This window comes from Castor canadensis, chromosome 3 (assembly GCF_047511655.1).
Source record: "Castor canadensis chromosome 3, mCasCan1.hap1v2, whole genome shotgun sequence".
NCBI lineage: Eukaryota > Metazoa > Chordata > Mammalia > Rodentia > Castoridae > Castor > Castor canadensis.
Window position 1 is genome coordinate 74,896,067 of NC_133388.1, and position 12,536 is coordinate 74,908,602.

The 12,536-nt window shown below is 36.4% G+C and overlaps 1 protein-coding gene across 5 annotated transcripts in view; it reads left to right on the plus strand.

The window, feature by feature from the left end:
• The window catches only part of Prkd1 (protein kinase D1), a 317,831-nt gene that overhangs the window by 15,721 nt on the left and 289,574 nt on the right, over positions 1 to 12,536 (plus strand). The window lies entirely within an intron of this gene.

Consider the following 12,536-nt stretch of genomic DNA (forward strand, 5'->3'; position numbering starts at 1 on the left):
TTCCTTTTATTCCTTCTTCTTGCCTAATTGCTCTGGCTAGGAATTCCAGTACTATGTTGAATAGGAGTGGAGATAGTGGGCATCCTTGTCTGGTTCCTGATTTTACAGGGAATGGTTTCAGTTTTTCTCCATTAAGTATAATGCTGGCTGTAGGTTTGTCATATATAGCTTTTATAATGTTGAGGAACTTTCCTTCTATTCCTAGTTTTCTTAGAGCTTTTGTCATGAAATGATGTTGGATCTTATCAAAGGCTTTTTCTGCATCTATTGAGATGATCAAGTGGTTTTTGTCTTTGCTTCTGTTAATGTGGTTTATTACGTTTATTGATTTTCGTATGTTGAACCACCCCTTCATCCCTGGGATGAAGCCTACTTGGTCGTGGTGAATAATCTTTTTGATGTGTTGCTGAATTCGGTTTGCCATTATTTTGTTGAGGATTTTTGCATCAATGTTCATTAAGGAGATTGGCCTATAGTTCTCCTTTTTGGAGGTGTCTTTGCCTGGTTTTGGGATAAGTGTAATACTGGCTTCATAAAATGTGTTTGGCAGTTTTCTTTCCCTTTCTATTTCGTGGAACAGTTTAAGGAGGGTTGGTGTCAGTTCTTCTTTAAAGGTCTGATAGAATTCAGCAGAGAATCCATCAGGTCCTGGACTTTTCTTTTTGGGGAGACTCTTGATTGCTGCTTCAATTTCATTTTGTGTTATAGGTCTATTCAGGTGATTAATTTCCTCTTGGTTCAGTTTTGGATGATCATATGTATCTAGAAATCTGTCCATTTCTTTTAGAGTTTCAAATTTATTTGAATATAGATTCTCAAAGTAGTCTCTGATGTTTTCCTGGACTTCCATGATGTTTGTTATTATCTCCCCTTTTGCATTCCTGATTCTACTATTTTGGGTTTTTTCTCTCTTCATTTTAGTCAGGTTTGCCAGGGGTCTATCGATCTTGTTTATTTTTTCAAAGAACCAACTTTTTGTTTCATTAATTCTTTGTATGGTTTTTTTGGTTTCTATTTTGTTGATTTCAGTTCTTATTTTTATTATTTCTCTCCTATTTGTTTTGGGATTTGCTTGTTCTTGTTTTTCTAGGAGTTTGAGATGTATCATTAGGTCATTGATTTGGGATCTTTCAGTCTTTTTAGTATATGCTCATGGCTATAAACTTTCCTCTCAGGACTGCCTTAGCTGTGTCCCATAGGTCCGGTAGGTTGTGTTTTCATTTTCATTGACTTCCAGGAACTGTTAAATTTCCTCTTTTATTTCATCGATGATCCATTGTTCATTAAGTAATGAGTTATTTAGTTTCCAGCTGTTTGCATATTTTTTGTCTTCACTTTTGTTGTTGAGTTCTACTTTTACTGCATTGTGATTGGATAGTATACACGGTATAATTTCTATTTTCTTATATTTGCTGAGACTTGCTTTGTGCTCTAGGATATGATCTATTTTGGAGAAGGTTCCATGGGCTTCTGAGAAGAATGTATATTGTGTAGAGGTTGGATGAAATGTTCTGTAGACATCAATTAGGTCCATTTGATCTATTGCATATTTTAGATCTTGGATTTCTTTATTGATTTTTTGTTTGGATGACCTATCTATTGATGATAATGGGGTGTTAAAGTCTCCCACAACCACTGTGTTGGCGTTTATATATGCTTTTAGGTCTTTCAGGGTATGTTTGATGAAATTGGGTGCGTTGACATTGGGTGCATACAGATTGATGATTATTATTTCCTTTTGGTCTATTTCCCCTTTAATTACTATGGAATGTCCTTCTTTATCTCGTTTGATCAATGTAGGTTTGAAGTCTACTTTGTCAGAGATAAGTATTGCTACCCCTGCCTGTTTTCGGTGGCCATTTGCTTGGTAAATCTTCTTCCAGCCTTTCATCCTAAGCCTGTGCTTATTTCTGTCGGTGAGATGGGTCTCCTGTAAGCAACAAATCGTTGGATCTTCCTTTTTAATCCATTTCTTCAAGTGGTGCCTTTTGATGGGTGAATTAAGTCTGTTAACATTAAGCGTTAGTACTGATAGGTATGTGGTGATTCCTGTCATTTAGTTGTCTTAGTTGTTTGAAGGTTTGATTGTGTGTACCTAACTTGATATTACTCTCTACTGTCTTGCTTTTTCTTTTCCTGTGGTTTGGTGCTGCCTGCCTTTTCATGGTTAAGTTGGGTGTCACTTTCTGTGTGCAGGATCCCTTGCAGAATCTTTTGTAATGGTGGCTTTGTGGTCACATATTGTTTTAGTTTCTGTTTATCATGGAAGACTTTTATTGCTCCATCTATTTTGAATGATAGCTTTGCTGGGTAGAGTATTCTGGGGTTGAAATTATTTTCATTCAGTGCCTGGAAGATCTCACCCCACGCTCTTCTTGCTTTTAATGTTTCTGTTGAGAAGTCTGCTGTGATTTTGATGGGTTTACCTTTGTATGTTACTTGTTTTTTCTCTCTTACAGCCTTCAATATTCTTTCCTTAGTTTCTGAACCTCTTGTTTTAATGATGATATGTCGTGGAGTAGTTCTATTTTGATCTGGTCTGTTTGGCGTCCTGGAGGCCTCTTGCATTTGTATGGGAATATCTTTCTCTAGATTTGGGAATTTTTCCGTTATTATTTTGTTGAATATATTACGCATTCCCTTCGCTTGCACCTCTTCTCCTTCTTCGATGCCCATGATTCTCAAGTTTGGTCTTTTGATGGAGTCCGTGAGTTCTTGCATTTTCTTTTCACAGGTCTTGAGTTGTTTAATTAATAGTTCTTCGGTTTTTCCTTTCATTACCATTTCATCTTCAAGTTTTGAGATTCTGTCTTCTGTTTGTTCTATTCTGCTGGATTGGCCTTCTGTTTTGTTTTGCAGTTCTGTTTTGTTCTTTTTTCTGAGGTTTTCCATATCCTGGCAGTTTTCTTCTTTATTGTTGTCTATTTTTGTCCTGAGTTCATTTATCCATTTATTCATTGTGTTCTCTCTTTCACTTTGTTGTTTATACAGTGCTTCTATGGTTTCCTTTATTTCTTCTTTTGCTTTTTCAAATTCTCTATTTTTGTTGTCTTGGAATTTCTTGAGTGTCTCCTGTACATTTTGGTTGACCCTATCCAGTATCATCTCTATAAAATTCTCATTGAGTACTTGTAGTATGTCTTCTTTTAAATTATTCTTGTGGGCTTCATTGGTTCCTTTGGCATAGTTTATCTCCATTTTGTTGGAGTCTGGATCTGAGTTTCTGTTCTCTTCATTCCCCTCTGTTTCCTGTACTAATTTTTTGCTGTGGGGAAACTGGTTTCCCTGTTTTTTATGTCTTCCCGTCATTGTCGTTGGTGTTGTTACTGTCCCTGTACTGTGTGCAATTAAGTATTTTCTAGCTTGTAATAATAACAATGGTAATATTTAGAATGGAAGAGTGAGCTGAGATGGAAAGCAAGAAGTTAAAGAAAAGGGGAAAACAAATATACAGACAAGGGGGAGAAAGCAGAACAAGGTATCATACAAGAGAGTTTCAAAGGTATAAACAGGGAGTGTTAGTGTACTAATCGACAGTAAGCTGAACAGACATTAGATAGACAGAGAGAGGATTGAAAGTTAAAGATAAAAAAATAAAAAATAAGTAAATGAAAGATATATCTATATATAAAAATGAATTGAAATAAAATGGAAAATAGAAAATTAAAAAAAACAAAAACAAAAAACCAAAAAACTTCAAGTTTATATGCAGTGCAGTTTCCGTCTTAATAATTTGGGTGTCCGTCTCAATCTCCAGTCCTGGAGTTGGTGCCTCAGATGTTGTTCTGTAGTTGTCTCATCAAAGGGGATGCATAAGGTAGAACAAAACTACACACTCACACACACACACACACACACACACACACACACACACACACACACACACAAAAGCCCCACCAAGTGTCCCCAGCTCAAATGCAATACAGTTTCAGTAAGTTTTTCGGCTTGCAGGTGTAATTTGGTTGTTCTCTCATCAAAGGTAGGGAGAAAAAGAGAAAAAAGCATCTGGAGACAGTTCTGAGAGTGGTATCTGCAGCTGTGGCTTGCCTGCCTGCTGCTCTCATCCTGCTGTAGCTTGCAGAGTTATTTATGCAGATCTCTGGGGTGAGCTTAGCACTCACCTGGTCCCACAGGCTTTGTTTGCTCAGAGTTTTCCTGTGCGGGAGCCTCTGCTACAGGCTTTCCCCTTTCCAAGCACTGGGAAAGGTGACACTGCCCCGCGTTGTCAGGCCTGCGTGTTTATTTACAGTTCATGTGGGAGGTGGGTCTTCCCCTCTCTCCTCTGAAGTTTTCCTCCCACTGCCACTTTCAGAAGCTTTCCTGCTCCTGATTACTGGGCAGTGCTGCTGCTCCTGCCAGCTGCCATGTTTGTTTATGGTTCATGTGGGAAGTGGGTCTTCCTTCCTCTCCTGTGGAGTTTTTCTCCCTCCGCCACTCTCACCTGCTTCCCCGCTCCTGGTTGCTGGGCGCGCCCGGCTCCCGCCAGAGGCTCTCCAGCCCGCCCGGCTTGTTTATTTACAGTCCTGGGAAGGGTTCCCTTCCCCCAATCTTCAGCCAGGGCGCCCCACCCTCTTTCCAGCGTGTCAACTGTTCTTATTGCTTAGTACTCAGTTTCTCTTTTTTCCCGGGTGGAGGTCAGTCTGTCTAGGGGGCTATGCTGCTCTGGCCCAGGCTTGTCTGTGGGGGAACCGCGGTACCGCGAAGCTCACCTGGTCCGCGTCTTCCCAAGCCGTATGGGCGCCGGCCACTGGCGGCCCGGGGGCCTCCTCGTTTCTCGTTTAACGTGAAGTGGAGATTCTCTGCGCCGGCTGGAGATGTGGAGGAGTCAAAGTTACGCCTCTTCTCAGTGATTATGCCTGCAAAGTGTGTCTCCAGCGTCTCTCCAAGATTTCACTATAGGAGGCTCGCTCTCTGCTTCCTCCCTCTAGCCGCCATCTTGGAATCTCCGGCCTTACTTTTCTTTGCCAAATTATAAGTGCAGAGAAATAATCAATGAGCTCCAGAGCAGCCTCCCGACAGAAAGCTCTGTGCCCTTCTCCTTGACGGATGTGACTTTCATCTACTAATATGGAATGAGCTGTTGTCACTTTGTGTATAGATCTTTGGAACATTTACATAAATCCAATAATTTACAAAGTTTTTTGAAGAATAAAAGACTAGGTCTTGTCCAATCTTTGCTTTTCCTCATTTCTTTGGGAAGAATAGGGAGCATAGTGAGCATACAGTGAGGATGGACTGATGGAGCAGACTCAAGCATACACCAGGTTAAATATGTGCCCACCTTGTCCAAGACTGCAGTGTGTGCCTGTTGTTCTGGGATTCTTTCAGATACTATGTTCAGTGAAAAGAACTATGGAGTTTTAAGTTAATAACAAACAAGAACAGAAAGGAAAACTTTTTAGCTTAGACAGTTTATTACCTTTTGGCTCCAAATCCTGTGTATTCAAAGATAAAACTGAAACTTACAGAATTTATTTCATAGAAGGAATGTGAAAAATGTCATTTTGAAGATCTTTCTAAGTAATTCAAGCTAAAAACAAAAATGCATAAAAATCTTCCTTGGTTAGAATGTTACCTTCTGACCAAAAATTTCTGTATAGCTTAAAGATGAAAAGGCAGTCAACATTTATAATTGCTACCATAAACTAATTGATAAAATCTCTTTTAATGTAGCACCTAAAGTAACTTTAGCTCTGTTCCAACCAATGTAAACCAAGATACTACAATAGAACTGTTCATGTTTGCATCAAAGAGCAACTCATTCTGCTCATTCTGATAGTTCGTACTTACTTTACTAACTAAAATAGGTAAACAAAGGCACACCTGGAAGCTTCAATAGTCTTAAAAGTAAAATGCACAAAGGTAAAATGCACTCACTTAGATACAGATCAGACAACACTATCTATCATAGTTTCTAATTGTTCCTTTACTATATTTTCTGCAGTGCAGGAAAAAGTGAGCAAAAAGAAAGAAAGTATACACAGGTGCTCTTGATTATTCAGAAAACCTGTTTTTTATTTTAAAAATATAAATAGGCAAACAAGATAGATAAAATTTTGGAAATTGCATTGTCCCAAAATAACAATGTATAGGCTATAGCTTATCATCATCATTATTATTGTTATTTTTTGGTGACACTGGAGTTTGAACTCAAAGCCTACATAGTTGCTGGGCAGGTGTTCTTACCACTTGAGCCACTCTGCCAGCTATAGCTTATATTTTCTTAAGACATTCACAGGCATAGCCGAGTTGAAGCAAATGTATGCGTTACATCTTTTACTCTACACATGGTTGCTATTGATGGAATATATTGTTGAGGTAACATTAAGAAGTACAGGTTTAAGGATGGGGCATGGCTCAGGTGGTAGAGTGCCTGCCTATCAAGTGCAGGCCAGAACTTGAACTGCACTTGGGGGGAGGAGGGTCAGTTTAAAGCCAGAACTGACCCTCCTCCCCCCAAAAAAGGCTACACACTCACACACACACACACACACACACACACGGGGGTTTGGAAGTCGTACCAGTACATGTTCTGGCTCTAAAAGAAAAAAAAGAAACAACAAAAAAAATGCAGGTCAGTGTTCTAAAGCCACTTGGAAAGGAACGTGATTTTGTACAGTCATCTTTGTTTAGAACTTTCCCTGTGTGAAAAATTACAACTTTTTATACTTTAAATAAAGAATGACTTTTTCTAAGAGAATATTGAAAATTACAATGTGTGGTAGGCCTTAAAGAGGCCTACATCCGAATCCTTGGAACTTGTGAATATTACTTTATATGACAGAAGAGACTGTGCAGGTGTGATCAGGATTTTGAGACAGAGAATCAGTCCTGGATTATTCCAGTGGAGTCAATTCAATTGTATGAGTCCTTAAAAGTGACTGTGTTCTCTTCTGCCCAAGACTGAAAAGCAGGAGATTTTAAGAATGGGAGGGACTAGATTCCCTGTTGTTGACTTTGAAGGTAGAGGAGATGGGCCATGAATGGGAATGCTGGGGTCCTTTTAAGAGGAAAACAGAAGTTAAGCCATAGCAGTAGGAGATGTGATCATACACACAAGGGGTATGAGTGATTGGAGAAAGGTGAAAGGAAGCAAAGAATGCAACTAGAAGCTGTAGAAGGTAAGGAAGTTTTCTCCCCTGGAGCTTCCAGAAGGAATCACACCTTGATCTTAGCCTAGGGAACCTGATTTTGGTCTTCTGATCTCTAGACATGTTAAAGAACAAATTTGTGTTTTTAGAAGCCTTTATGTTTGTGGTAATTTGTTACAGAAACAATAGGAAATAAAATTGCAGGAAAGGTGAGAAAATCTAGATTAAACCTCAGGTGTCACTCAGGAGTAAACACAACATTTTGATGAATATCTTATCAGACTTTTTCTGTAATAAAATATGATCATCATAAGTTGCATATACTTTTATTTGCTCTGTTCATTTGATACTTTGCCTTTCTATGTCAGTTTTTAAATATAGACTGTTCAGTGCCCTTATGGGTAGTTTTTATGTGAAGAGAAAAAATTTACTTTAGAATGTAATATTAAAGCTATTAATGCAGATTCAGACGTTCTTAATCTTTTTAGTACAACTTAAAAATACTTTTTTTTGTAAGGCTGGAAGATTTTAACAGTTATATTTAATAAGCCATTAAAGAATTATGGTATCCTTTATAAACTGAATTATTTAAATACTTTAAAATTTTTAAATTAAATTTCTAAATTTAATATTATTTCCTTTAAATGCCTCAGTCACTTGCTTAATAACATTTTACATATTCTTAAGTTATTCTTGTGCATCTAATAAGTTAAACTTACAAATATGGTGAGTTCTTTTCCGTATTCCAGTACCATACACAGAAGATAAAATCAGTTATTTTATGTACTATGCAAAAAGTGTCAACATAATGGTTTTGGTTTGCTTAAACTTTTCTACATTTTATTTCAAATCTTCCCATGATTGAATTATGGTTTTCTACTGAAGAAATAATTACGTGGTCCTACACAACTGTGGAATTCCTGTCCCATATACATTTTGTAGTTGTCGTCTTGGCTTGCTGAAGGTTACATAAGTACCAATGTTTTTAGCTGGGATAAAGATTGGGTTTTTTTTTTTTCTTTCTTATTGTTGTACTGAGGGTACATTATGACATTCACAAAAATTTTAAAAATATCATAGTTGAATTCACGCCCACTATTATTCTCCTTTATCCCTCTTCCCCCCATGCTTGGAATAGTTTCAACAGGTCTCATTTTTCCATCTACATACATGTGTACATAGTATTTCCATGATATTCATCCTCCTACACCTTTGCTTATATTTTCCCCCTCTCCCCACTGGTACCAACCCCCCAGACAGGACCCTGTATGTTAAACAAACAAAAAGTCACTTTTTTTCTTTCTCAGAAATGGAGAACAGGAATGCAAAAGATTGGATTCTTGTCAGAACTGTAGAGTGGCCCCACAGAACTCTATTTCTGGCAGTGATTCCATTGCTTCAAGAAAAGGTAATCATGTATCCCATATCCCTGGATTCACTTCCTATGTTACCACTTAGGTTGGTCATTTAATTAGATTTAGAATTTTTTTGCTTTTAAGATTGATAAGTCTGCTTTCTTATGTATTAAAGACCATTGAACTTAATGGAATACTGTGTCTTCATATTCTTTCTTCCCTTAGGGTCTCATAATTCTTAGAGGTATCAGATATGTGGTTGAAAGTTGGCAGTTTCCCCAGGCTTTGTCTAACAGCATCATTACAATTTACAAGATCATTCTTCTAACTCCTTATTCTCCTGTGTAAACAAACAAACAAACAAACAAACACACTCATGCTACCACTTTCTGATGTCTGAACAGAATTGGAATGTAGATTTGTCACAATAGATTTAACTTGGCCCCTACTTTGGGAAATTTAGGATTTGTATTTTGTTTTTGATTTAAAATCTTCTTATGCATTTATGTTGATGCTTTCATTTGAATTTTTGGTATTGTCTGTTAGTATTCCTAGGATTAATTTATATTGTAGTTTTTATTTCAGAAGTATATCCTTTGTTCTTTTCAATTTGAAAAACACAAGTGTCATGATTTTTGTTTTTGCTTTGTCTCTGTGCTGAAAATCAAGTAATAAAAGTAGGAAGAGGAGAATGAACTGTTTAATAGCCAACACTTACTGTTGTATAGACTACCTATGAAATACATCTAGCAAATTCGCAACAGTTTCACAATAAACAAATAGTAAATTTTAAAAACATACTCTCTTAAGTTTTTGGCTTTTCTTTCATAAGGTCTGATATTTTCTCTTTATGTCACAATTTACTTTGCTTTTTAAAGAAAGTTTGAAAAACACACATCCATATAAATGTTTAAGAAAATTCCATAATATAATTACTGAAAAATAAAATTTCACCTCGTTTTATTCTTACCCAATTTGTTCTACTCTATACTATTTTTTAGAAACCTGAAGTACAAAAAAATCGGAGGGTTTTAGAAGCGTAGGTATGAATGCTGTCTTTGACACATCTGTCTTTCCTCTGAAGTCCTTTCTTTTGTAAAAGAAACAGTGCCTTGCTTATTAAATACTGTAGAGCTGTCCTTGCTAATTTGAAATGTGTTTTGATTGAGAAAACTTTTGTTTGGAGTCATCTTTGTTTGGTAAATTAAATAAGATTGGATAAACCACAAATAAATGTAAAGACCAGCCCAGCAAGGGTCTTTCCTATTCTTTCACTGTTATATCCTGGATATTTAGGCAGTGGCTAGCACTGAATGGTTGAATTATTTGTCTCATTATTTTTAAATATGTTCCTAGAAACAGAATTGTGTGGTTGATTGTATACAAATTAAATCTTTTGTTATATATAAGCTGTTTGCTTTCTAGGAAGTTCTCATTTCTACTTTGATCCATACTTATTACCCAGTTAACTGTTTTGTAAAGTGAATTGAAAGTGTTTGGGGAGATAAGAAGTTCTTGGTAGAAAATGTTAGACTGTTATTCCAGAAAGCAAACAATAAGCAAAAGACCTGGGATGTGAGTCTCTTCAGAGGAATTGGTATTCCTCTCATCTCTCTGGCCAAGGATTTAAAGCGAATGAAAAAGCCTTCCTTCCTGAACACATTTTATGGTAGGGCCTGAATAAATATTTGTTGAATTGAGTTGAGTCTTTGGAACAGAAGGAGTCCTTTGTGGTTGTTAGTAGATACCTGTTTGAAATATGAAAGACACTTCAATGCTTTTCTTTGTCAAATCTAAGCCTAATTTACCCATAGATTTTAAGAATATAATTATGCAAATAATAAGACAGCAATGCAGAGGAAAGACTAATGTTTTTGCAGGAAAAGCACCAGAAAATTACACAGACACATCACTGTTAGTTAGAAGCCCCTTTGCTGTTTTTTGCTTCCCATTCACCTGTGAATTTGAGAAACTTATATGGGCTGTCAGAGAATATTCAGGAAGGCCTCCAGCAAAGAATAACTTTAAAAATAGTTAATAGTCACTATTTTGACTGCTTTGATGTGAGTCAGTAAGATTACAGTTTTAAAACATTTAACTCTTTTAATTCTTAACCTTAGTTACTTTAATTTCTGATACATTTCAACTACTGTTTGTATTTCTTGTTAAGTCAGAATTCAGCTTTTTAGATGATTTAAATTATCCTTATTTTAAAAGTCACTTTTCCTTTGTACTTTCAGTACTTACTTACTGTACAATAAGTGGCCAGTGTTAAACTGTATATATGTATAAGTCTCTCTCTCTGTTTTATCTTTTCTGGAAGTTTTAGTCTTTCCTTAATCTTTTATATTGTCTCTTCATTGATTTTAGCTCTTGACAACCCAGAGTTACACCTCATATGTTTTACATTTTCTGCCCTGTGATTTTTATCTTTTTTTCCTTCAAAGTTTACTTTCTCATGCAGTTTTATGACTCTCAGACATTCTTAAACGTCTCAGGGATACTCATGAGTTGGCTTTGTCCAGAGTCATAATAATCCCTGCTGCGTGGATATCATATTTGATTTTCTGGAACCCTGTTGCTTGTTAACATAACATCCACTGCTGGCATGATTCCGGAATCTGTGGCCTTTCTCTCACATATATTACCACTGTATTTTGGGGAAACAGTTGCATACAAGTAGGCCTGAAGTGCCTGTATATTCCACAGTCATTCCTGGAGAGGGCTAAGCCAGTGGGGGTTGGTACCCTTAAGTAACCCTCATCCATGGGAGGTAGAACAGTAGTGATTCTGCAGCCATGTTTCTAGTACTTTTTAAAAACTATTCTGCGTTCATTTGTTACAGTGATGTTCAACTTTCTTTCCTAGAAAGATTTTATGAAGAACTAAGAAGCTATTAAGAACAAAGATTATCCCAACTTGAATTTTCACAACGGAATCTGTTTACCTACTGGCGAATGGTTATAAAAGTCAACAAATATATTTTTGTTTGGACATTTGAAGAGTAGAATTCTTGATATACAAAAAGCATTCCCTTGTTCATTTTCTGAGTTCCTAGAGGAAAACTTAGTTAAATTTTAGAAATTAGGCCATGCTACAGTTTGACAATTTAGGTGACCTTCCCAGGTTTGAGTTTTGCATCTGACTTCTGTGAAGATATGCTCTTTCATCCTCAGGGTGGGGTAGATATCTACTCACAGTGTGGATGAGCACCTAAAAATCAGCTTAGAAGTCCCATCACTCATCTGGTAAGCCCAGAGTCCAGTTAAACTATTTTCAAACTATTTTCAGAAAGAGAGGCCATGTGTTTCCCATAGATTTTTGGCTTTTTGTTCAAACTGATTTTCAACTGAAAATCCAAGTCTGGATATTTTAGGCAAATCATTTTACACTGGGAGTAGTCAGAATTTAGCTATCATTATTGTGTCGTGTCTTTTAACCATAAATAATAGCATATTGCTTTCAGGTTTTGTTAATCTCCCTTTTGCCTTTGAGTCCATGGGTAAGGATTAATGGTGAACTATGCCATTTGTATGCAGAATATAGCTTTGCCTAGTAGGGGGGCATTGGGATAAACATTAGTAGGAATCACTTCTGATAGGTCAGTTAAAATAACAAAGTTAATTAATAGTTATTTTCAATTACATTGATAACTATTATTTCTGTTATTAGCTATTAATAAATAGCTAATATTTATCAACTATTTCCATACCAGATAATTTTTGAAGGATCCTACATAACTATTTTATACATTTAATATGCAGAAGAACCTAAGAAGTAGAGACCTACTTCTCTCATTTTACAAATGAGGAGATGCCTGTGGTGAGAATTGGCCAGGATTCCATAGCAGTGTCAGACTTGGGATTTAAATTTAGGCATCTGGATTGAAGGTTTATATACCTTAATACCAGACTGTAAATATAGAACTTCTTAAATATTTCTGTGTGTATTAATAACTGTGATAAAACAGTGGTCTCTCTTTCCTTTAACTAGTAAATTGATTTATAGGTTAAATCATGAATGAATTCATGAAATTTCTCATGAAGAAATAAATGTTTCAACTTTATTTACAAATGTATCTAAATTTGGT